This window comes from Cryptomeria japonica, chromosome 7 (assembly GCF_030272615.1).
Source record: "Cryptomeria japonica chromosome 7, Sugi_1.0, whole genome shotgun sequence".
Taxonomy (NCBI): domain Eukaryota; kingdom Viridiplantae; phylum Streptophyta; class Pinopsida; order Cupressales; family Cupressaceae; genus Cryptomeria; species Cryptomeria japonica.
In genome coordinates, this window is record NC_081411.1 from 633,215,104 (window position 1) to 633,239,653 (window position 24,550).

Below are 24,550 nucleotides of genomic sequence, written 5' to 3' on the forward strand. Positions count from 1 at the left end.
GGGACCTCTTAAAGCTTAAATCATTATATTTTCTAAAAAATGTATGATTTCAGCAAAAATCAGGACGTACCAAAAAGTGGGAACCAGCTTTGTGAGTTCACCCCCTTGCTAGTTCACACAATTGTTGTTCTATTTGGCTGCTTATCGGTTGCTCTAACCTTACTAGTAAAACCTTTGATTAAACTTCTACTGGTTCAAACTTTCTATCAGATAGCTCCAACACTCAGATGCTTTTGGTCTTCTCTCTAATCACTCTTTAATCTCTCAATTACTCTATCTTCACCGGCATCAAGCATCATCTTCTTTTATTTTTGGTCTGTATATTTATACTTGGCTTTCCTGCCAAGACCAGAGTTCAAATGGTGGCATGCTAGTGCTTTTATCCACCAACTCAATCCTTATCAAATCTGATTGGATCTCATGTCCTTGATTGATGATATGCTAAAACTCAAACATCACTGCCATTTCTTAAGACATCTATACACGCTTTCTATATTTAGCAACCTGCAACTTGTTTTTTGGTCTTTCTTTGTCATTCACCATTAATTCCTCATTTGTTTCCTTTGACCAATGAGCATGAAGATCAGATTGTCTTGGTTGATTTATGTCCCCCAAAAGCGTATGCATCTTGAACCACCTCGAGCCACACTTCTTCTATCATTGACCCATGATATATGGGTGCCTTATTTAAAGTCAACCTACTCATCACCTACCACGTCAATGGACACTTCACCGACCTCTAGATACTTGCCACTTGGTATCCACCTGTCATCCTTGTCAGAATCCACCTTTGTTCAATCCACTGAGTCAGTTTAGATTCATTCACCAACCAAGACATACTATTGGTGTTTGCTCATAAGTTTACTCACCCTGCCTATACATGACACCTTACCGGTTATACTTCATACCTGATTTCCTCTGTTCTATCGGTGGGTCAACCTGACTTGTCAAAAAACACACTTATTCATCCACTAAGTCTATTTACCGATGTCATGCACATCCTAATAATCATTGCAATCGATGGATTACACTCTTCTATGTTGTCTTTTCCTTGCTTACCGGTGGTCATGTTTACTTACTGGTGAACATCTCCTTCTTGCATCCTGCATATACCTTGTATACTGGTAACCATCCATATAAATGACATCCTATACTTACCGGTTGACATCAATGACAATACAATGCCAACAATCTCCCCCTTTGGCATTGATGTCAACATACTCTACATATCCTCAACCGATTCATTTATCCCCCTTTGACATCCATGACAAAGGGTACAACCTCAGCATGTACTTATCCCCCCCTTAGTCTAATCTTCCCCTTTGACCATCAACTAGTTCAAGAGTCAAAAAGGTATGGTCATGAAATCCCCTTGAACCATAGATCTCCATACACATTTAAGTGCATGATGCAAGTGACACAACTCCTAACTTGTGTCTCAAATACTTAAAATTGATTACCGGCAGAGGCTTGGTGAAGATATATGCCACTTGTTCACCTGTAGGGACATCACTTGGAGAAAATGATATTTGATAGGAATATGCTTTGTCCTTGAGTGTATAACCAGGTTCTTTGATATGTTAATTGCACTGGAATTGTCACAATGGATGGAAATGGGGTCAAACATCTCTACTTGAATATCCTTGAGGGTCTTCTTCATCAATAGCACCTGTGAATAACATATGGTAGCAACAATATATTCTGCCTTAGTAATAGATATAAAAACTGAATCCTGCATCTTGTTGTGCCTTGAGACCAATCGATTACCTAGGAAGAATGCACCACCACTTGTGCTCTTCTAGTCATCAATGCAGCCTACCTAATCAGCATCAATGTAGGCATGTAAGGTAAATATTCTTTCTTAGGATACCATAGTCCATAATCAAGTGTCCCTTGTAGATACCATAATATCCTCCTGACTGCATTCACATGCAACTATTTGGGTGCAGCTTGAAATCTAGCCACCATGCATACTGCCTATACTATATCCAGTCTAGAAGCAGTAAGATATAACAAACTACTAATCATGGATCTATACAATGTCTGATCCACTATCAGTGATTCATCATCCTCACTCAGCTTGCATCCGGTCATCATGGGAGTACTTATAGGTTTGTTTTCTTCTAGTTTTAACCTCTTCAACATATCTTTGGCATACTTGGTTTGAGAGATAAATATCCCTTTACCTTGCTATGAAATTTGCAAACCAAGAAAGTAGGACAACTCTCCAAGCATTGACATCTCAAACTCTGACTACATCTAGTCAACAAACTCTTTACACAAGGTATCCTTGTTGCCTCCAAAAATGATGTCATCCACATATACAACCACAATAATCATGCACCTTACATCTTCTTTAATATATAGATTACTATCTGAACTCCCTTTTTTGAACCCCTGCTCCTTTAAATACTTATCTAACCTTGAGTACCATTCTCTTGGAACTTGCTTCGAACCATACAGTGCTTTCTTCAACCGACACACAAAGGTTTCATCATCATGTAGCACAAAACCTTCCAATTGTTCCATGTATAACTCCTCTTCTAAATTTCCATTTAGGAAAGAAAAATTTACATCCATTTGATAAACTTTATAACCCTTGTAGGCAGATAAAGCAAGAAACATCCGAATAGCTTCTATCCTAGCCACTGGTGCAAATGTTTCTTCAAAATCAATACATTCTACTTGAGAATATCATTTGGACACTAACCTTGCTTTGTGCCTCATAATCTTCCCTTCTTCATTCATCTTGTTCTAGTATATCCACTTTGTGCCAATGATATTTTTATTAGTTGATCTAGGAACTAATTCCTAAGTCTTATTCTTCTCAATCTATTGTAGGTCCTCTTCAATTGCATCCATCCATTTCTAAATTTTGTTGGCCTAAATGTCTTAGGTTCCATTTCAGTCATGAGGCATAAATTGATTTATTGATCATTCCAAGGAAGTCTTCTTCGAGTCTGCACACTATCACTCTTGTTACCCAAAATCTGCTCTTCTAGGTGGTTTTTCTGCACACACTGGTTAGGGACCTTATTGGATGCTTCTTTCGGTTCATTGTCTAACTGAGCTTCTTCACCTTCATCACCAGAATCACCATACTGGTTCACTTATTCTTGTCTTCCTTTATGCATATCCTCATCAACTCTTACATGCACACTCTTAATGACTCTTCTTAGTCTTTTATTGTAGCATTTATAGGCCTTACTATGAGTTGAGTAACCAAGGAAATTACCTTCACCACTCTTGGAATCAAAGCTGCCCAAGCCATCCTGATCTCTTTTAATGAAGCATTTACTCCCAAACACCTTGAAGTACTTGACTGATGGTTTTTGTTCATAGCACAACTCATAAGGTTTTATCCTGGCATTTGTTCTCAATTGAACCCGGTTCAAAGTATATGTTGTAGTATGAACCGATTCATTCCAATACATATTCGGTAAGTTTGCCTCATTCAACATAGTTTTAGCCATCTCCTTGAGTGTCCTATTCTTCCTTTCTACCACACCATTTTGTTGTGGTGTCCTAGGGGATGAGTATTATCTTTTGATTCCATGTCTTTCACAGTAGTCCTCAAACTCATTTGATCTAAACTCTCCACCCTGGTTGGATCTTAGGAATTTCAGCTTGCATCCACTTTCCTTTTCTATCATCTTCCAGAAGATCTTGAATCTATCAAAAGCTTGTGACTTATCATGAAATAAAGTGATCAATTTCATATTTGGCAACCGATAGAGTCAAAAGTGAATTTTTAACCTTTATCACACATTTGACTTACACAAAGTAATTTTTTCTTCAAACCTTCCACATAGTTAACATCATGGGCCTTCAATTTTCCATCTATATTCAAAGTATCATTTCCTTTTATCTTGATGGAGGAGTTATCTCCAAATCTTACTGAGCCTCCATTCCAATATTCAAGCTTAATAAATTTTTTTTGTCATGGGTCATGTGATTGGAACAACCACTATCTACAACCCATAAGTTCCTTCTTTCTGCATGAAGAGCAGTTTGCACAATCATACTTGATTCTAATTTGTTCTTGTCTTTCTCAACCCAAACCGGTTTGTCTTATTTATTTTTATCTGCTGCAACTTCTTGTTCTATTTTAACTACCGGTTTTTTATCAAGAGCTATCTATTTCTTCTTAATTTTCCTATGCTTGCAATTCTTTGCAATATGTCCAAACTCTTGACAGTTATAGCATTTCACATTGACATTAAAAGATGAAACTTTAAAACTATTGTAGGACACTAGTTGACTTCTCCTACATTCAAAACTTCTATGACCAGATCCATTACACTGATAACAAACAACATCCATACCCTAGAGTACAACAAAAGAGTTTCTACTTTCAAAACTAACAGGGGGCTTATTCATCAGTCTACAATTTGCAACTCTATGTCCAAAATTATTACGCTAGTAGCAATAAGCATGCAAATTGGGTGTGTTGGCATTTGTATGAAGATTGTATTAATGAAATTTTATGTTGTCATTGATGTCAATTAACTGGTAATGATATTGTTGTAATGTTGTTTTGTAACTAGTAGGAAGAGCTAGTGAAAGGAAACTGTAACCGGTAGGTAAGTTTGTGGAGTGAACCAGTATTGCTAAGTATTGGAGAGTTGAACTGGTAAACCCTACCTTTTGATTTGATAAACCCTAATTGATTAAGTTTGGTGAATTGGTTATATTGGTTTATGATCTGATGATGAACGGTAATGATTATGACACATATTAATATTGTATGAAGAGTGTTTCAAAGTGTTTTTGGCATGTTGAGGTAACAATTTTTGTCTTGGGAATGAAAAAGTATATTGCATGTAATGCAAAGTGTGTGATGAGTTACTAAGTTTGATGAAGTGGTGATCAAGGAGCGGTCGAGGTTTTCTTGAATGATGTGTAGAGAATGTTATGTAATCCAATAGTCATACTTGAACCAACTTGTTTTTAATCTCTATGAGAATTAGGCTTTTGTTGTGTTACTGACCTAGTTTATTTGATTATAGGGTCAATGAGTTGTTTAGTTTTAGTGTTGGAAATTTTTTAGTTGAGTGTGTGTTTACCGAACCAGATGATGTATCTATAGTTTGAGTAAAGGAATATAGGAGCATGAAAAGGATCTGAACAAACAAGTGTACTTCTATTCAAATAGATCAGCAAACTCTTGTTGTTTTCTAACAATTACAAAAGTTAAATCTCCTAATCGGGTAAGCTCTAACAAGCTTGGTGCTATTAAAATCCTCTAACTAGGTGATCCATTAGCTTGGATTCTAAATCCTCTATTGAGGTTACTCTTAATAGGGTATTTCTTCTAACAAGGCATTATAGTCAATCCCTTAACCGGGTGGTTCCTAACAGGATCTGTTCTTTACATGACTTTTTGTAAAAGCTTTAACAGGGTTCGGTCCTAATAGGGAGAATTTCAAAAGAGTTCAGATAGTTATCTTGTGAGTCTCATCTCACCCTGGTTTTTCCCATTTGGTTTTCCACATCAAAAATATTATGTCAAGTGGTGAATATTTTTGTGGTTATGTTTTTTATGGTTGATTTTCTTAACTACTTAATCCACTTTGATAAGTCATGATAACTGATAGAAATATTGAATGAATTTTTACTTATGTCAGTAAAATTATTTGGATGTTTGTGAGTTTCAAGTTGTTTAATGTTAATTTGTTGTAACAGTCAATAGGTTTAACTTGACAGTTTAATCTTGACAATGATATTGCATTGATAGTTCTAAGTTTTCTTTGAGAGATTGATTTTGAGATTGGTGAAGTTTATCAGTTTTTCTATCTACTGATTCACCTCCCCCCTCTCAATAGTTGGTTAGCCCCGCCTCTCAGTAGTTTACCAGATCCTTGTTCTTTCATCATACCATCAAGGTACATATCAGTCTTGTTTCTTTGAACCAACAAACCTTTGTCTCACCGGATGTCTTCCTCTCATGCTGTTGATTTTGGTGAATCCTTCACTAACCATCTTGGGCTTGCTTTTATGATTTTCATACCGGTATGATGTGTGAGACTTTTGGTTTTGAGAATACCGGTTCATAGGTTAATTTCTTGTAGCCTCAACATAGGTCTTCTTGTCGGTATCTTTGTTGATTGTAAATATTTGCTTCTCTTTACTTTCACTTGAAGAAGTGAATTGTATCTCCTTACTAGATGTGTCTTGGCTATTTGAACATTGTCCTTCTTCAAATCTTAAACCACCATTATCTTTTGAATGCTTTTGTTTTCTCAACATCTTGTCTAAAGCTTCAGTGTTGCCCTCATACTTTCTCCTCATCTTCAATTCATCCTTGCTCTTGTCTAGCTCCTTTCTAAGCCTTACAATTTCTTCTTCCAAATTTTTCTATTCCTTTTCCTTATTTATCAATTTAGTGGATGTAGCTTCACATATCCTCTTAGCTTCTTCTAATGAGTTGTAGATCAGAAATTGTTTTCTTGAATTCCTCCAAAGATTCCTCTAGTTGTTCTTGTTCCTCTACAATAGCAAGTTTGACCTTCTTGAGTTCTCTTCTTGTCTTACTTAATTTGTCAGGAGTACTTATGAGCACACCTTCTAGATCCACTTCAACTTCAATGTCTTCATCTTTCTCATCTTTAACAACCAATTCATCTAGTGCCATAAAGAGATTAACTTCTCTTTTATCCTCATGGCAGCCATCTTCTGATGCACTTTCTTCATCTATATCATCATCCTCAATGGTATATATGATGTTCTTCTTCTAGTAGCTTCTTCTTCCTTGCCAGTAAACTTTATTCTCTTTGTCTTTACCAAAAGATCTACCAGAGCTCCTTTGCTCATCTACATCGGTTTTACTATAGGGACATTTTGCAGCAAAGTGTCCTATTTTACCATAGTTGACTCATTTGAGTGGTAGCTTTCCTTTGTAGTTACCAGCTCCTCTCTTGATCTTTCTAACAAAGTTTTCTACCTCTGCATCCAAGTCTTCATTGGATCCTTTATGAGCAACCTCTTCCTTACTCTTTTTGATGGATTTGAAAGAAGCCTCTTTCCTTGAAGATCCTTCTCCAGTTGTCCTCATCTCATAAGAAATTAAGGAGCCAAATAACTCATCCATGGTGAAGGTTTTCAAATCCTTGGATTCCTCTATCGTAGAGACCTTAGTATCATACTTAGATGTGAGTGATCTAAGTACCTTTTTGACAATAATTTCATCAGCAACTTTGTCTCCAAGTTCACTGATGGTGTTCATAGTTTCATCTACCCTATGAAGATAATCTATAATCTTTTCTTCATCTTTCATCTTCAAGCCTTCAAGCTGACCTCTTAGTGATTTCAGCTTGGCCTCTTTGACTTTGGCATCTCCTTCAAATAATATCTGCAATTTATTCCATGTCTCCTTGGCAGATGATCAGTGCATAACCTTAATAAACTCATTATCTGATAGCCCACTGAGAATAGCATGTTTAGCCTTTGCATTGTTCTCATACTCCTTCTTAGCATCTAAGTCAATGGGAGGAACACTAGCAACAATATACCCATTCTTTACAGACATCAAAACATCAAATCCTAGAGAGGATAGATATGTTTCCATTCTTTTGCACCAAAACACATAGTTGGTTCCATTAAACATGGGAGCTTTAGAAGAGGAGGAGGACTCAATTCTTTCCATTGTATTCTAAAACTAGAATCTACCCAAGCTAGAGAAAGCTTATTTGATTGGGAACCTATGCTCTGATACCAAAATGTTGAACACAATGCACCATTGAGAGGGGGGTGAATTAGTGGTTCCCAATAATCTAAACCTTTCAAACCTAACTCTTGGTACTGGTTAGAAAATCAAACACAAGAAGGATATACTGGTGAGCTAAGGAAAGTGATCAAATGCAAACACACAAAGATACTCAACACATAACATCGGATATAAGGGGAAAACCCAATATGGGAAAAATCTTGGTGATAAATGTTGCTGGAGACCAGTGCTCCAATCTAGCCTCACAATAAACACTGATTAAAAATTTTAGGGCACCAACCCAAGGAGCACCAACCCCTACACTGAGCTCCAAATCAGTGATATACAAAACATCAGATTAATACAATACTTGTAGTCTTGTTACAAATGAGTTTTGTAACTCTTGCAATCAAAATACTTCACTGGTTTAACTCTTCTCTACCAATTCTCCCTTGCTCAGTTCTCTATCGATTCTTGGCCCTCTATTTATACCTTTTTTGCTCTAATTTCGTCTTGCATACCCTTCACTGGTACACACTCTTTTCTCCTTCACCTTCAACAACTTTCTTCCTGATTCTCCCTTGTTGGGTCACACAATTGTTGTTCTATTTGGTAGCTTGCCAATTGCTCTAAACTTACTGGTAAAACCTTTGATGAACCTTCTACCGGTTCAACCTTTCTGTCAAACAGCTCCAACACTCAGATGCTTTTGATCTTCTCTTTGATCACTCTTTTCTCTCTTTGTTACTATGTCTTCACCAACATCAAGAATCATCTTCTTTCATTTTCAGTCTACATATTTATACTTGGTGTTCCCACCAAGACCATAGTTCAAATGGTGGCATGCTAGAGATTTTATCCACCAACTCAATCCGTATCAAATCTGGTCAGATCTCATCTCTTTGATTGATGATTTGCAGTAGATCAAACATCACCACCATTTCTTATGACATTTGTACATGCTTTCTCTATTTAGCAAAATGCAACTTATTTTTCAGCCTTACTTTGTTATTCACCATTAATACCCCAGCTATTTCCTTTGACCAACAAGCACAAAGATCAGATTGTCATTCTTAATCTACATCCCCAAAAGGATTCTACATCTTGATCCACCTTGAGCTCCACTTCTTCTTTCATTGACCCGTGATTTATGCGTGTGTTATTTAAAGTCAATCTGCTCATCACCTACCATGTCGATGGATACTTCACCAAAATCTAGATGATTTCCACTTGGTATCAACATGTCATCCTTGTTGGTATCCACCTCTATTCAATCCACTGAGTTGGTTTAGATTCATTCACTGACGAAGACATACTATGGGTGCTTGCTCACCAATTTACTCACCCTGCATGTACATGACACCTTACCGGTTATTGTTCATGCTTGCTTTCCTCTATTTTGTCAGTGGGTCAACCTAACTTGTCAATAAACACACCAAATCTAATTACTAGTGATATTACACCTTCCTTCATATCGATGTCATGCACATCCTAATAATCATGCCAACCGGTGGATTACACTCTTCTTTGTTGTCTTTCGCTTGTTTACCGGTGGTCATGTTTACTTACCGGTGAACATCTCCTTCTTGCATCCTGCATATACCTTGTATATCGATAACCATCCATGCCAGTGACATCCTATACTTACCAGTTGACATCAATGACAATACAATGCCAACACTTTTTTCATTTTGATATTCTCTAACAAATGATTCTTTAACAATTCACAAAAAATAAATACAATATCTTCCATAGAAATCACGTGTGCAACATACACATTAATAGAATGTTGAACCTTCCTTATTCCTAAAGTAAATCTTGTAAGATATACCATATGCAACATACCCCACAATAGGATTAATGATTTTTTTGATCATTAATTCTCTTTGATCTCCTATCACACTGCTTAGGGTTTCTCCTATACACTACCACTGTTACACAAACCAGTAATAGTGGGAATAATTTTCTTGGAAATTGAATAGAGTTTATCCAACACAATACAGTCATTTTGCACATGACTTAGAATTAAACTGATCACACTTCATTACCAAACCATGAGATTTCACTCCACAAATCCATTCCTTTATGACCTAACTCTTTAACCTTCAACAAATCTTCTTCACTTAATCTCCTTTCCATCTTTATGATCTTTTCCATGTCAAATTCATCTAAGTATACCTTTCCTAAAGTTTGAGAACTTTCACTGCTCAATTCTCCAACAATCATCTTCAATTCCATGCTTTATCTGCACCTCTACTCTTTTCTCTTTAACTACTTCTCTTTCTCTTCAAACAATTCTGTCACACGATGATGAAAATTATCTCAAAAAATTCCCAAATTTATCTTAGGGTTTTTCTACCAGAAAGTGTCTTGTCAATGACATCATCACCTATATTGAATTACTAGATTATATTTCAAACACAACCATGTTGAACCCATGACATGAACTAACTCAAAAGAGGGGACCAAAATATTTTCCTTAAGAAACTCCCATTGAGCCAAAGTGATAAGGTCAATTACTATAGAAAGAGGTACCTGCACTAGATTCAGGTATACTAGGCTTTCTCTCATTATTAACCTTCTTCTTTCTCCAAACCATGACTTCCTTCTTCTTTGATACACTAGTCTTAAGCACATTCTTCTCTATAGACTTTTCAATACCAACTTCATTTTTGCATTGATTAGCATAATGTCTAGTTTGCTTGCACTTGTAACAATTGATGTTCCTCTACACTAAATTTGTTGAATGTGTTCTAAATCTACATTGGTTAGTTTTGTGACCATAACCATTGCATAGATGACAATATCCATGAAAGATATTATTCATCTTATTCACTCTAACCATATTATGATTATGACTCACGACATGATTTCTATAGAAATTTTCTTTATGACCACACTTCTTGCAATCGTAACAATAAATGCTTCTACAATCTGCAGCCTTATGACCAAATTTATTGCATTAAAAATAATATCCATTAAATGATGGTTACCTTTGTGCATTCGGTTGATGAAATGGTAGTCTTCTTGTAGTAGATCTTTGATTCTAGATTTTGCTTGCATCTTCAGGTTTCTTCTATGCTTCAAGTTTTACATCCTTTCCTTTGTCTTTATCATTAAGATTTGAAAAATTCACCGGTCTAAAGTCCTAGCCCAGTCTTGTCTAAATGATCTATCTACATGTTAATCAAATATTCCAGCAATTTGCTACTTTCAAGAACTTTACTTTTAGCCTTCAACTTCTTCACTTCTTGTTCCAACTTCTCACATTCTTCAGTCTTCAACTTAATTTATTCTTTCAGTGTTTAAACTATCTTGTGTTTCTCCTTAATATTCAACATCAAATATATAAAAATTTCATTCACTTGTTTCAACTAACTGTTAACTTCCTTATGTCTCAATCCACAATTCTAGATCTATTCTCATAGCTTCATTATGTTGATCACAAGATGCCACCCAGAGAGGGGGTGAATCAGTGGTTTCCAATTTCTTAACCTCTTAATACTAAGAGTGATTACTGGTTATCAATCCTAATGCCAAGTTAACCTACCGATAAGATAAGAAAAGATATCTCAATGCAAGCACACACAAATGAACATCACATGACACCAGTATATATGAGGAAAACACAATATGGGAAAAACCTCGGTGAGAAATGTTGTTGGAGTCTACTGATCCAATCTAGCCTCACAATGAAATATTGGTTACAACATTTAGGGAACCAACCCAAGGAACACCACTCCTTATTTAGGGCACCAACGTAAGGAGCACCAACCCATGCACCAAGCTCCAACTCAGTGATTATAATATATATTAAATTAATACAACAGTAGTAGCCCTGGATACAAGTGAATCTTGTAACCACTACATACACTCCACCTTGTTGGTTTTACTCCTCCTCTACCTTATTGGTTGACTCCTACTCTTCTTTCTATCTCTCTCTTTCTCTCTTCTCACCTTCACCCATTGTTGCTAACACACCAGTTCTACCTCAACCCGTTGGATGAACAGTTAGATCATAAACCTACTTTCAGTTAGATCTATACCTACCTTATCTTTTCTTGCACACATGCATACAATTGCTTCACTCTGGACTACATTCTTGCTGGCTTGAACACCATCAGTTCCCCTCTCCACTTATTGTATCTTGTTTCTTTACCGATTACTTTGGACTTTACCCATTTGACTCATAGTTAAACCCTCTTACCGGTTTAACCAGACTCTTATTCAATCACTATGATCTTCAATGAACTTCACCGACTAATTATCTTTTTGGTTCCACTTACTTCACTGGCATCACTCTTCCTTGCAACATCTCATATTTCCATCTTTGGTCTCCATACTTATAGCTAGACTTTCCCACCTAAATGTGAGTTTGAACATTGGCACGCTAGGGTTTCCACCATGCACTGAATTTGCATCAAATCTCTTCTCTGATCATCGTGACATATCATACCCAATCAGGTCTCATCTCCTTGATTTATGATCTACAGCTCATCAATCAGCACCACCATTATCTTTACCTTTTAATGCATGTATTCTATTTGTAGCCATCTGTAGCATGATTTTTGGCTTTGTCTCTTGTCAATCATGTGCATGATGCGATTTCCTTCACCCACTTTGATTTGGTAGATCAGTCTATCTTGGATCTTTGTTGTTTGCTTTATCTCAAGCCACAAACCTCTGCCATCATCCCTCAAGATTCCCAGCCACCATTAAATGCTGGACCAACTGCCAAACACCTCACTGATACACTACACCGGCATGTGCATGCATTCCACTTCAACTCCATGTGGCACCTTTGTTGGCATCCATCTTGGCTCAATATGTTGGTCTGACTTGGTCACCGACCAATAGCACACAATCGATGTCTGCTTCACACTATCGGTCCATCTTTTCCTATCAACATTCTAACCCTGCTGGTATATCTTGTCTTACCAGTGAGACCTAACCAGTAAACATTCATGCCTTCTCTATCTTGCTGATGAATCAAATTTTCCCAATCATCAACCATGTTGGTCCTCAATAGCTATCTAGGATGACTCACCATGTGTATCTTCATCAGATTGAGAGAACTTCACTTTTGTCTCTCTATTCACTTAGCTATATGTTGGTATCCTTGTTTACCAGTTGGGACTCTTGATGACTTCATGCTATCAACCTCCAACCATCTCCATTAGTGGAAACACAAATCTCCATACGAACCTCAGTAACTCCAAGTGTGCAACTACAAATATTCATATTCATCTAACCGGTTCTCCTCTCAATTGGTTTGTCAAGATGGCAAACAAATTGTCTCATCTCTTCCTTCTTTGTCCCTGCAGCACATCTTGACTTTACATGCTGATTTGGTGTACATATCAGATCTCAACCTCTGGAGGCTTCATCATCTTCCACTTTGGTCTTCCGATCTATGCATCCAATCACCTGCCTTTGATTACTCTAACTATCTTATCCTGGAGAGTCATGATGTATGCCATGTATGTTGTGAGATAAGAAAGGGTATTACCACTTACCAGTGGGAAGAATAGACAACTCTAATTCAATTGCTAAAAACCAGCAGAGGAGGATCTATGTCACCCACCGATAACGATGTGACTTCACTAAGGAGAGAATACATCTTCAACTTGACATATGTCCCAATACCTTTTTCATGTCATCTTTTCTCACTAAAGCAACACACTTTCTGTCAACCTTCTCTTCATCCAGTGGGAGTCCTACTAGTTGCCAACATACTAGTGTACCGGTTGCACTTCTGGCCCTTCATTAGTTCATACTATAGTAATCTCTACCGGTCACATGCTTGCTGGTTCACATCACTCACTGGTCACTTCTCTACATGCATATACACTAACTGGTTCCTTCTTCCCAATACTAACATGTAAATTGGTTACTCCAACTTGCTTACCTATTGGCTTCACTATCCACACTACTAGTTGATAACACTAAGAACATATCAACTATTCACCCATACTAGTTGTCCTATTATATTGATAACATGTTATACCGGTTGACATCAATGACAACACAATGCCAACAATCTCCCTCTTTGGCATTGATGTCAACACATGTAGTATCTAGTATACTAAAAATTATTTCTCTCCCTTTGACAATGATGGAAAAGGGTCTTCACATTTGGTATACTACAAGCTCTCTCTCCCCCCTTTTCTACTAGTTGCTTCTTCCCTTTTAACCACTATGCTCTGCAACCTCTCAACTAGCAGCACTTAAAATGGAGAGCTCACACACCAACTGACACCAATTGTGTATACGTGTCTGATACCATTTGTAGAATCAACCAATTGTTGAAAAGTGTGTTAGTGAATACTGGTTACCTACTGATCAAACAACATCTTATCCATCTGCTATTAATTGGTCTTAAGAATCAAATGTGATTGTACTATGAGTGCTACCAATTGAAACCAAATGTTGATGAAGGCACTGATACTAATTTTATATCCTTGGAATATTCTTCCTCTATGTGGGTTGCTCTAACACCAATCCGTTTGACATATTTTCCCCATGTATGGGTAACTCTCCATATTTGTTCACATCTCCCTATATACTGATCTAGGATGTAGCAGAAATGACACTTGATCTCCTCCCATGTCGCATGCATCAGATACAAATAATAAAATATGACTGTGAACTCCCCCTGAATGACAGATCTCTTGTCTTCATTTTTCTGTCAATTCCTAAACCAGTACCCCAAACTGCACTTTGTACTGGTGGAAGTGAGCATTTATAAATGTTGTTGGTCTTTCCCTTCCATAAAATCCATCCATCTTTGTGACATGATTTTACCTTACCACAATTTCAAGTCACATTAACTTCATGTCAACACTCAAACTAGTTGACATCATGATGTCTCATACACATGGGATCGGCTACTGGTCCAACATAGTGTCATTTAGGACTACTTCTAATATAATCAAACACATAAATTCATCTATCCAAGCCACCTGAGCCACACTACCAGAACACATTGACTTACTTATTTGACAATACCGGTTAGCAACCATATTGGTAACACATGACATATGCCAATTTACTTTATCAGTTCAATATCCTCACTAGGACACTATGTCCATTAGCTTCTTGTGCCAAGAGTCTCTGACCCCAATTACAATTTGAACTGTCCATTGACACAAGTATAAGTGTGTAGTCAAGGCAGTAACTACACAACACAATCTCAACTTTTTCTTCTTATTGGCAACAATTTGTCTTCTCCTTTGTCCTAATTAAACATGGGGGCAAATTATTTGATCAATATGTAGCTCCCCCTTAGTCCTACATCTCCTTTAAGCTTTAGGAGATATCACTTGTGCATTGAATGCACAATGTCTTTCTATGCTCTTATCTTCTCGCTTCTTCCTCCATACCTTCTTGATCTCATTCCTTTCCTCATTTGTAGCCTTTGGAGTAGTATTGACCTTCTTCTTCTCATCGAACCTTGCATTACCAAAATTTGTAGCATGATCAGAAGCATTGTTGTAGTAGCACACAACATTCATGCCAATCAAATGATTGGGGGATCTTCTAACATACTAGTTTGCTCATCCTTTTTTGATTATAACATTGTAGCCAGCTACCGATCTCCATGGCCTCTCGTTCGATGTAGGTCTTTACTGCTCATATGTCACATAACTACTTCCATACTGGGCATGATGGTTCCATCAGCTGCCATAGGACTGAAAATTCTTCTTCCTGCATTCATGACTTCTATGGCCAAACCCATTGCATTGATAACATATAAGATTTGCATAGCCGGGAGAGGGGATATGCATGTATCTACTCTTTGAAACTGTGTGCCCATATGCATGATGTATGTGGTAACTTAAATTGTTTCTCCTAGATCCCTTTCTACATTCTTATGCGCTATAGCCATATCCATTACATATAAAATAGTAACCAGAGGAGGAATTATAACTTACAAATTTGTTTTGCCAAACATGAGGTGATCTTACCAATTTGGCATCTCCATTTCTGCTTCTTTGGGGATGGATCCTCGATTGTCCATTTTTTGCAGTTCTTCCATCTGATCCCTTTCACTTCAACACTTGCCTCAACTTGGGGTTAGCAATATTCGTTTATCTCCTACTAGTGAAGGATCTTTTGAACTATCTTCTCTTGTTCTTGCTATCAGTGAATTTATCTTCTTTCAGCTTCCCTTTTCCTTTTGAATCTACATTGTTCCTCCTTGCAGCACTTGTCTCTTGGAAACCAATCACACTGAGAGGGGGCGGTGAATTAGTGTTATACCATAATAGTAGATTTTAGCCTTAACAAAACATTCATATACCAACCACTATACCGATATAAACATAATTGAAAGAAGTAAAGAAACCAATAAGATAAACACATAAATGAGAACCATAACACATGGATTTATATGTGGAAAACCTCAATGAGGAAAAAACATGATGGGATTTGTGACCCACAATATCAATCCACTATCCATATGAAGATATATTACAATATATAATGGACGTGCACTTGTAGGAAGGCTTACAGCCTAGAGCACACTTCTTAATCACAATAGAAGCCTCACTAACTACATAAAATTCTAGACAACAATCTAGAGAAGTGTGAACTACTAAGATAGCATCTTCTATGCCTAAATACCATTTTGGTTTAAGCTCTGTTTGTTCTGATCTAAAACCCTAAACCCCTTTACCAGAATAACCCTTACAATAAATTCCTTACATACATAATCTTTCTAATATATTTCACATTACATTTGCATCATTATCCATTACATCCATATCTTTATTATTTCAAAATGATCTAATTAATCTACCCTATATACCCTATACAAATTTATGCCTTATGTCAGCTTACAAAGATATATACAATATCAGATTACATGTCGGCCATATAACATAAATGAATAAACATTAAAACAAGTTACCGATGCCAGATCCAAGATATGTCAACCTCCAATACTGATAACCTTTTCTATACCATGTCAATCTTGCATTGCCGATGACAAAAGAAATCCTTCTATCCTATCGGTGCCGATGCTGGTGATGGTGTAGAATCTGTGAAGTGCCTGCCGGTACACCATATGAAGCTAAAACACAAAATCATGTTTCCATCAGTGACAACATAGTGAAACCAATCAATATAGTGTCAAGTGCCAACAATCTCCCCCTTTGGCATTGATGGCAACACTCATGTGAAAAATGATCATAGTTTCATCCTGTCGGTTTCATCCTGCCCTGCTCCCCCTGAGATGAATATGCAAAATACTCCATATCTCTAAAAACTCTAAAAACTCTATAACTCCCCCTAATGTATGCAACTCTTTTGTGAGGCCCTACCCCGATTCAGTTTGACATTTTCAGTTATTTGCATATTGAGACTATTATGGATGCTTTATTTTATGCTTTATGGACTTAGAACTTATATGATTCCATGATTTGGATCACACTGACATATGTTGATGCTTTATTTCATGCATGATGATTATGAAACTTTAGATATGAATTACATTATGATGGTGAATGTCATTATTAGAAATTTGCAGGATTTTATTTTGATGATAGAAAAATGATGCATATTTATGAATGGTTCAATTTTGGAAAATTATGTTGATTGCTTATGTGAAATTGAATTTGAACGAATGAGATATTGATTTATTGTTGTCAAATGTATGAGTGTTTGATGTGTAATGAAATCCATGTATTTGATTATGTATAATTGTGATTATTGGAGTTACTAATGTGTTAATTGAGATGCGCAGGAAAATTATCCATGTGACCATGGAATTTATATGGAGAACCAAGCCTAGACCAATGTGCGTTGTTAAGCCGGGAGTTGTCTATTTGGAGAGACAACACCCCCCCCCCCCCCCTTGTAATGTATTTTATTTGTGATGTGTATAATGCTTGAGTGTAAAATTTAATTTATATGTATATGTGTAATCCTTCAAGAGACAAATTCCATGTGTGATTTTTATATTGTATTTTTGTTGTGTCACTTGACACATGTGTTGATTAAGTGTCATTGATTTTGACTTGTCTCTTGGAGGGAGTTTTGGTTTCTACCAAAGCCATTCAAAAAAAACATGAGTGTGGTCCCAAATTTGCCTTGGGTAGGGAGTCTTGGGAGTGGTCAACTCAAGTTTGACCCGTAGGTAAACTTCAGTTGGGTTTCCAAAGGGTTTAATGGACTCCTAGGGTAAGTTTTTAGGCTTTTCCAAAGGTCCATAGGGTATACCTATGGGTTAGGGGTATTTTGCAACATGTGGCTTCTCCCATGTGACTATTAAGTCACTTCAAAAAGTGGTGTTTTCAAGATGAACGAAAATTGAACTTAGAAAGCTCTTCCTAGGATAGAGAACCTTCCCTTTAGAAGTTAAACTCTCTTCCCCATCTTCTTCCACCTTTTCCCTTTCCAATTTTGGTAATGTGTAAGAGTTTGGGAAGGGCAACCAATGGGAACTCACACCTCACCCAAGGGGTTGGGAAGTGTGTGAGAGGCCTTCTTAGGCAAGAATTTGGAAACTTAGTGAGTAATCACCCACTCTCCATTCTTGGAGATTATGCTTGTTTTGAAAAAGTTAGTAGGAGTTTAGCACTTTTGGTGGAATTTGGAAAAAGTTAGTGTGGAATTGGGCAGCTCATCCCCAACTAATTTTAGCAAACCTATTGGCAGAATAAGGTTGGTTACTTCTTACCTCCTCTTGTTATGTTGTAAGTGTAGTTTATGTTGTTTTGTAAAAGAAAAGAGTTGTTTGTAAGAATGTGTTTTATGAAGTTTTTTGTTGAAGTTAGAAATGTGTAGTTTTCTTTTCTATGTATTTTGTTTGTGATCTTGTTGTTTTGGGAGTGTCCAAGATCTCCTACTCTTGGGAGGGTAGGAAGATCTTGGGGTGGAAGGAGTATGACAGCCATGTGTGAGAGGCTCTCCTTATGGAGAGTGTTCTCAAGGGTGTCCTTGGTGACCCTTGATGCATAGCCTTGTGTATGCATTTGGGGGTCATAAGGGGAGTAAATATGGCCTTGAGCCTTTTGGGGGGCATAAGGATTGTGGAAGTATTTTTGGTTGCATTTGTATTGCCATGAGGTGGCTTATGTTGTATTGTTTTGGCATGCATTCTCCCCATTGGTACTTGGTCCACTTCCACCCATGGAAGAGTCACCATGAAGGTGGTGAATGTGTAGCTTGGGAAGGGAAATTTGAATGTAAGTGTTTTCCTATGTTTGTTGTCGTGTTTGCATGTTTGTAACCCGTCTAGTGCTTGGTTCTCCAAGCTCGGGGGTGGCTTCTAGTAAGCCTAGGCTGGGAGGTGAGCTTCCCATGGTCAAAAATGTGTTTTATTGCAGGTTGCATGGGAATGGGAAAAGATGGATTAAAGAGCTATGTGGCTGTTTTATGTTGCAGAAATTAGTTAATATGACAATATATTCTCTTTTGGAGTTGTAAATGAAAAGAAAAGAAAAGAGCTAAATTGTGTTATTTACAAGGAAAGAGGATTTTGTATTCCATGTTAGCTTGTAAAAGAAAAAGATAGGCAATGATGTATTTATTTTCCAAATAGTAAAAGCAATGTATTGGGAAAGGAAAAATGTAAATGTTTATTTGCCAAAATCTTTGTGTTCATCTTTACTTGTAATAAGTTTCAAAAAAAATATGTATGATGTCCTCAGTCTAGTTAGTGTAGCAAAGAGGTGAAGGAATGTACTAAATAGGGTATGAATCTTCATGAATTACAAAAAGAGAGGAGACTGATTTTAGTGCTAAGTCTCTCACTATATATATATATATATATACGTATATATATATATATAAATATATATATCTTTTATAAGAAATCTGCCAGTCATCATATAGGAACTTTATGCATTTTTATTTTTTTTACCAGATTATATACACATGTATAAACATATATATATATATATATATATATATATAATTATAATGATGTTATTAAACAAGAAAATAACCATAACATACACCTTCGAGGGTTTGAAAACCTCGTTTTTATACACAGCAAGAAAAGAAAACGAAGTAAACCAAATGCCATCGAGGGTTTTAAACCCTGTGAAAACGCACAGTAAAAAAAAAAGAAATTAAATAAACATTCATTAAGCATAGGCCGCGCTGGTTGGGTGGGGCCGCAGCACCCGGGCGGCGGTGGCCGCAGCCTACGGCACCCGCAGACTACGGGCGGCGACGTCCGCAGACTGCGGGGGCCGCAGCCTGCGGGCGGCGCCGTCCGCAGCCGGCGGTGCCGCGCTGCGGCGCTCCCTGCACCACCGCCTCCTTCCTCCCAAACAAACCCTACGGTGGTCGCTCCGCCTCCCCTTAACTCTCCCCCTTCTACGCTGCGGTGTAAAAAAAAAAAAGAAACAAATCTCAAACGCCACGTTAAATAAAATAAAACAAAACATTGTTCCCCGCCGTTTCCGTCAAGCTCGCGGGAAATGAGGAGGGGGTGGCTCGGGTTCGGCCCTGCGCGCCCCTTCCGTGGACGACCCTGCATACAACACCCACGCACAGGGATTAAATGATAAAGAAAATAATAACGGAAGCCAAAATACACACACAACACAAAAAAAGGGGAGATTGCTTTCAAACTCGCCCTAACCCTAGTTCGGGTTAGGGCAACACAAACTCATTGACTTTTAACTAGGTATGAATTTTGGTGGGAGAAGATCATTTAAAAAGGGGTGATTTAAAAATGGAATTAAAAGCCCCTCTCTCTTTAAGAAATACATCCCTAGTTAGATTGTGTAAAAGAATAACGATAAATATATATATATATATATATATATATAAGAGGATTTATTTTTGTAGTTATTTGTAAATGAATATAGAAAATTAGTTTTGAATGTATTTTTTTTAATTTTCGGGCGAATGTAGAAATAATTTTATAAGAGGAATTTTAATAATTAGGTAGATAAAAAAAATAAATAAATAAATAACAAGGGGATGTAAACACTAAGTTATTTGTAGGGCCAAGAGGGCCAATTAAGTCCAAGGATATAAAGTATCTTTATACCATGAGGTTTTTATTTTAGTAAAGTGTTTTAATGACGATGTTAACTAAACTTAAAATTCTAGTGGATAAGAAGATAAGATAAATGTTAAAACGCCTAAATTTGAAATTAATCGTTACACTTGAACTTTTAATTATTTATTAATGAAGCTTAGTGAATTTCCGTTTTGGGAGAAATTTTGGTTCATTGATAACTTAGTTATCTTCTCTACCTAAATTTAATTTAATTACCTGAACGACACAAATGTAGTGAGACTAAACTAAGCTGCATCATTTTTAATTAAGTCGTTAATTAGTTAAGTATTTTTTTTAAAAAAAAAAATTTCCGTTCGTGCCCAAAAGTTGGGCATGACATCTTTTATCCTTTTTCACATCTATATTACCCCCGCTTTGACATCAATGCCCAAAAATTGTAAAAAGAATGTCAAAGAATAAGAACTGTACAATGAGTACCTCCAAAAATGTCTCATCGAAGCTTGACTAATTTTAAAATTTTTGGATAGTCTTTCTCCAATAACTCCACATAAGTATCCCAGATGGTTTTGAATATGTCGAAAATAGATACAAGACCACTCAATAAATGTGCAAAAGATTCTTTCTCATTTACCTCTGTTGGTGTGGGCTTTCCCAACATATCCATGCATTCCTTATTATGTACGTAGAGTGAATCCAATCTTGGACTCACCAAGCTCTCCAGATTATTTTATCTCTTTCCTTCTCAAGAGCAGAAATTTGATTCTCCAAAATCAAAATTTGACCATCAATTGATGTTGTCAGTGAAATTAATCCATCAAAAGAGTTAGCAATACTAGCAATTTTCTCCTGTATCTCTATTATCTTTTTATCTACATTTGTTGTAATTATTTCAGTAATGCAACACACCCTATATATATTTGTACATTATTTCAAAGAATTTTCTTTCCGAGTTAGCTTCTCCTTAATCTTTATCTTTTCTATCTCAATTACCTAATCAAAAGCGTCTCTCTTAGCCTGGGTGAATCTTTCAAGTGCTTGCTGGTTTGATATTTGTTGTAAGGATTGACAGTTTTTTGATATGTGCTCATTGATTACCTTAAGATTGTCGAAAAGGCTCGCTTCATTTTCAATCTTATACTCTGAGACCAATCTGTGTAGAATAGTGATAGATTGATCTATAATCCCCTTGTTTGTATTTCCCTCTTTCATCAGTTTTTGAGTAGCCATCATCATTAGTTTAGTGGGACTCATTTCTGTGATGGTTTTCTTTTCTACTTGAGAAGTGTCAATTGTTAATAAAGATGGGCCAACAATTGGTTCCTTGCCCAATTCCCATGTTTTCTCTTCTAATGTTTTATCCTTTATTACCTCCTCACTTGCACCAGTGGCTTTGCTACGTGGTGCAGTTTGTGTAACTGTCAGTTCCTTTGCAGGAACAGTATCCTCAACCTACACATTAGTAGCCAAAGGACAATTGTCCTCAATGTTAGTATCTTTTACAATGTTATCTTGTTTATTCCTAGTATTAACAGGTATCTTTGTATTTATCTATACATATTTATTTACCAGTGGCTCATATTCCACTATCTTAATATTTTTCAAAATTGAGGGTGAAGTACCCATTATCCCCTTTCCTTTCCCTTCAACCGATGTATCTAGAGTGCCTATTTTGGTCTCTAGTGAAGTAAAGAATCCCCTATGTTCTCCCAAAAATTTAATCCATGCCTTCCGAGTTTCTTTTATTATTTCATTCACTCTTCCTAGCATCAGACTAGTTATCCTTTTTTTTCTATTGAATACCTTTCTATCTACCACCTCAATTGTCTTATCCATTTCATCTAGAGTTATAGTAACATAGATAGCTAGTAGTTCTTGTATTTTAATGTGTTTATCTTCTTGCATAGCAAATAATCTTCTAGCATCTAACATGTTATATAACTCAGCTGGTGTTTGATTTTCTATCTCTATTAAGGCTTTCTTATAAATATCCAAATATAATGGAATTTCTTCCTCTACCTCTCTCTCCTAATCATCCTCTAGGTTTTCATAATAAAATTTAACATTCTTCAATATGCCATCTTTAGTAATTTCATCTACCTTTTTTGCACAAGTTTTAGGTGGTATGATAGTAACATTACTAGTTTTAATTGCTAAAACAATGTTACTCTTCTTCTTTCTCTTGAAAGTACTGGATGCGGTTGTAGGTGTAGCTTTAGGTGTTTTCTTTTATGTCGGTAGCTTGATTGTGACCTTCCTAACCGGTTACTTCTTTGCTTCCACTTTTGTTTCCTCTGATTTCTTCCTAACAACCCTCTTAAATGCTAACAGAGTGTCATCCTCTGATTCAGAATCTGGAGTAATAGGTTCAATATGAACTTCCAGATCCTTCCTCTTTCTACTTTTATCCGGGATAGCATCAATTAGTGCCTTGATGTCCTTTGAGAACTTCTATATAAATTTACTTGCTTTTCCTTCTTGTTTCTCCCTTTTATTCTGGTTGAAATTTGTTTCAACCTCTATATTTTTCTGTTATGCAGTTCCACAAGGTTTTTCCATCTCCTCTTGTAGACGTCTAAAAATGGTCAACGCTTGCAGAGTCATACTTTAACATCTGCACATTGCCTTATTTTAGGGTTTTTGCGTTGCATTAATATTTCTTCTATGTTGCGCACTTGATCTTTATCATGTGCAAGCATCGAGTTTTTCTTCTACATTCCTCATTTTTCTCGCTTTCGAATTTGGTCTTGTCGATAACAATCTTCATTTATGATTTTGGTCGATCTTATCCTGTCGCATCAATGTGCATGCTCATTTATCACCATTTTGGACATCGTCAATCCTAATCGATGATAGAATTAGGGTCTTGTCCTTGTCAATCTTGTCATTTTGTGATCAATTCATCATCGATCCTTGTCCTTTTCAATCATGTCAATTTGGATCAATTGGTCATTGTTCCACGTCAATTGGTGCCTATCAATTTGATCTCTTTGTCAATTTGGATCAATTAGTCATTTTTCCTCATCAATTGGCGCCTATCAATTTGATCTCTTTGTCAATCTTGGTCAATTTGTCAACTAGTCTCAATCATTTATCAGCATTGGTCCTTTGTCAATCAAAATCATGATTGAACCTACACTAATTGCTTGTTGTCTTGACCTAACTCCTTGTCCTCTTATTTCTAGGGTTTTATGATTTGTTCATTTAATCCTTTTATTCTTCTTGGTGCGTTAAATAAATCTATTCATTTAGTCCTAGGTGTTTTTCATGAATTAATTAATGGATGAAAACCTATTAATTAATTCACCTAATTTCTATTTCATCTTTTTCCTCAATTTTCCAATTTACTAATTTCTCCTAATTCCTAATTTCTATTTCTCCTATTTTCTTCATTTTTTCTAATATTTCCCCTAATTTCATGGGAATGGCATTTCAATCTTGTCATAATTTGTCATAATTTTTGTCAATCAATCTTGCATGTCAATTTTGTCATAATTTGTCATAATTTTGTCAATCAATCAATCTTGCATAGAAAGTGTCAATTTTGTCATAATTTGTCATATTTGTCATTCTTGATTTGAAATTTCCTTTCAAATCTCCTCATGCTAATCTTGTCATCTCTCCAATTTGTCTATAAATTGGATGATTTTTCTTCAATCAAGGATCAATCAATCACACTTCTAGTATCCTTGTGCTGCCATTTTGTCAATCTTGCTTTCATACTATGTGTTTGCACTTGTAGGTGAGATCCACAAACAAAGTAATTTGAAGGAGAAAGAAGAACAATGGAGAATTATGGAGGAGATATTCATGTTTGTAATGGTTTACATTTGGTTTGACTATCTTGTCTTCATATCTCTATTGAG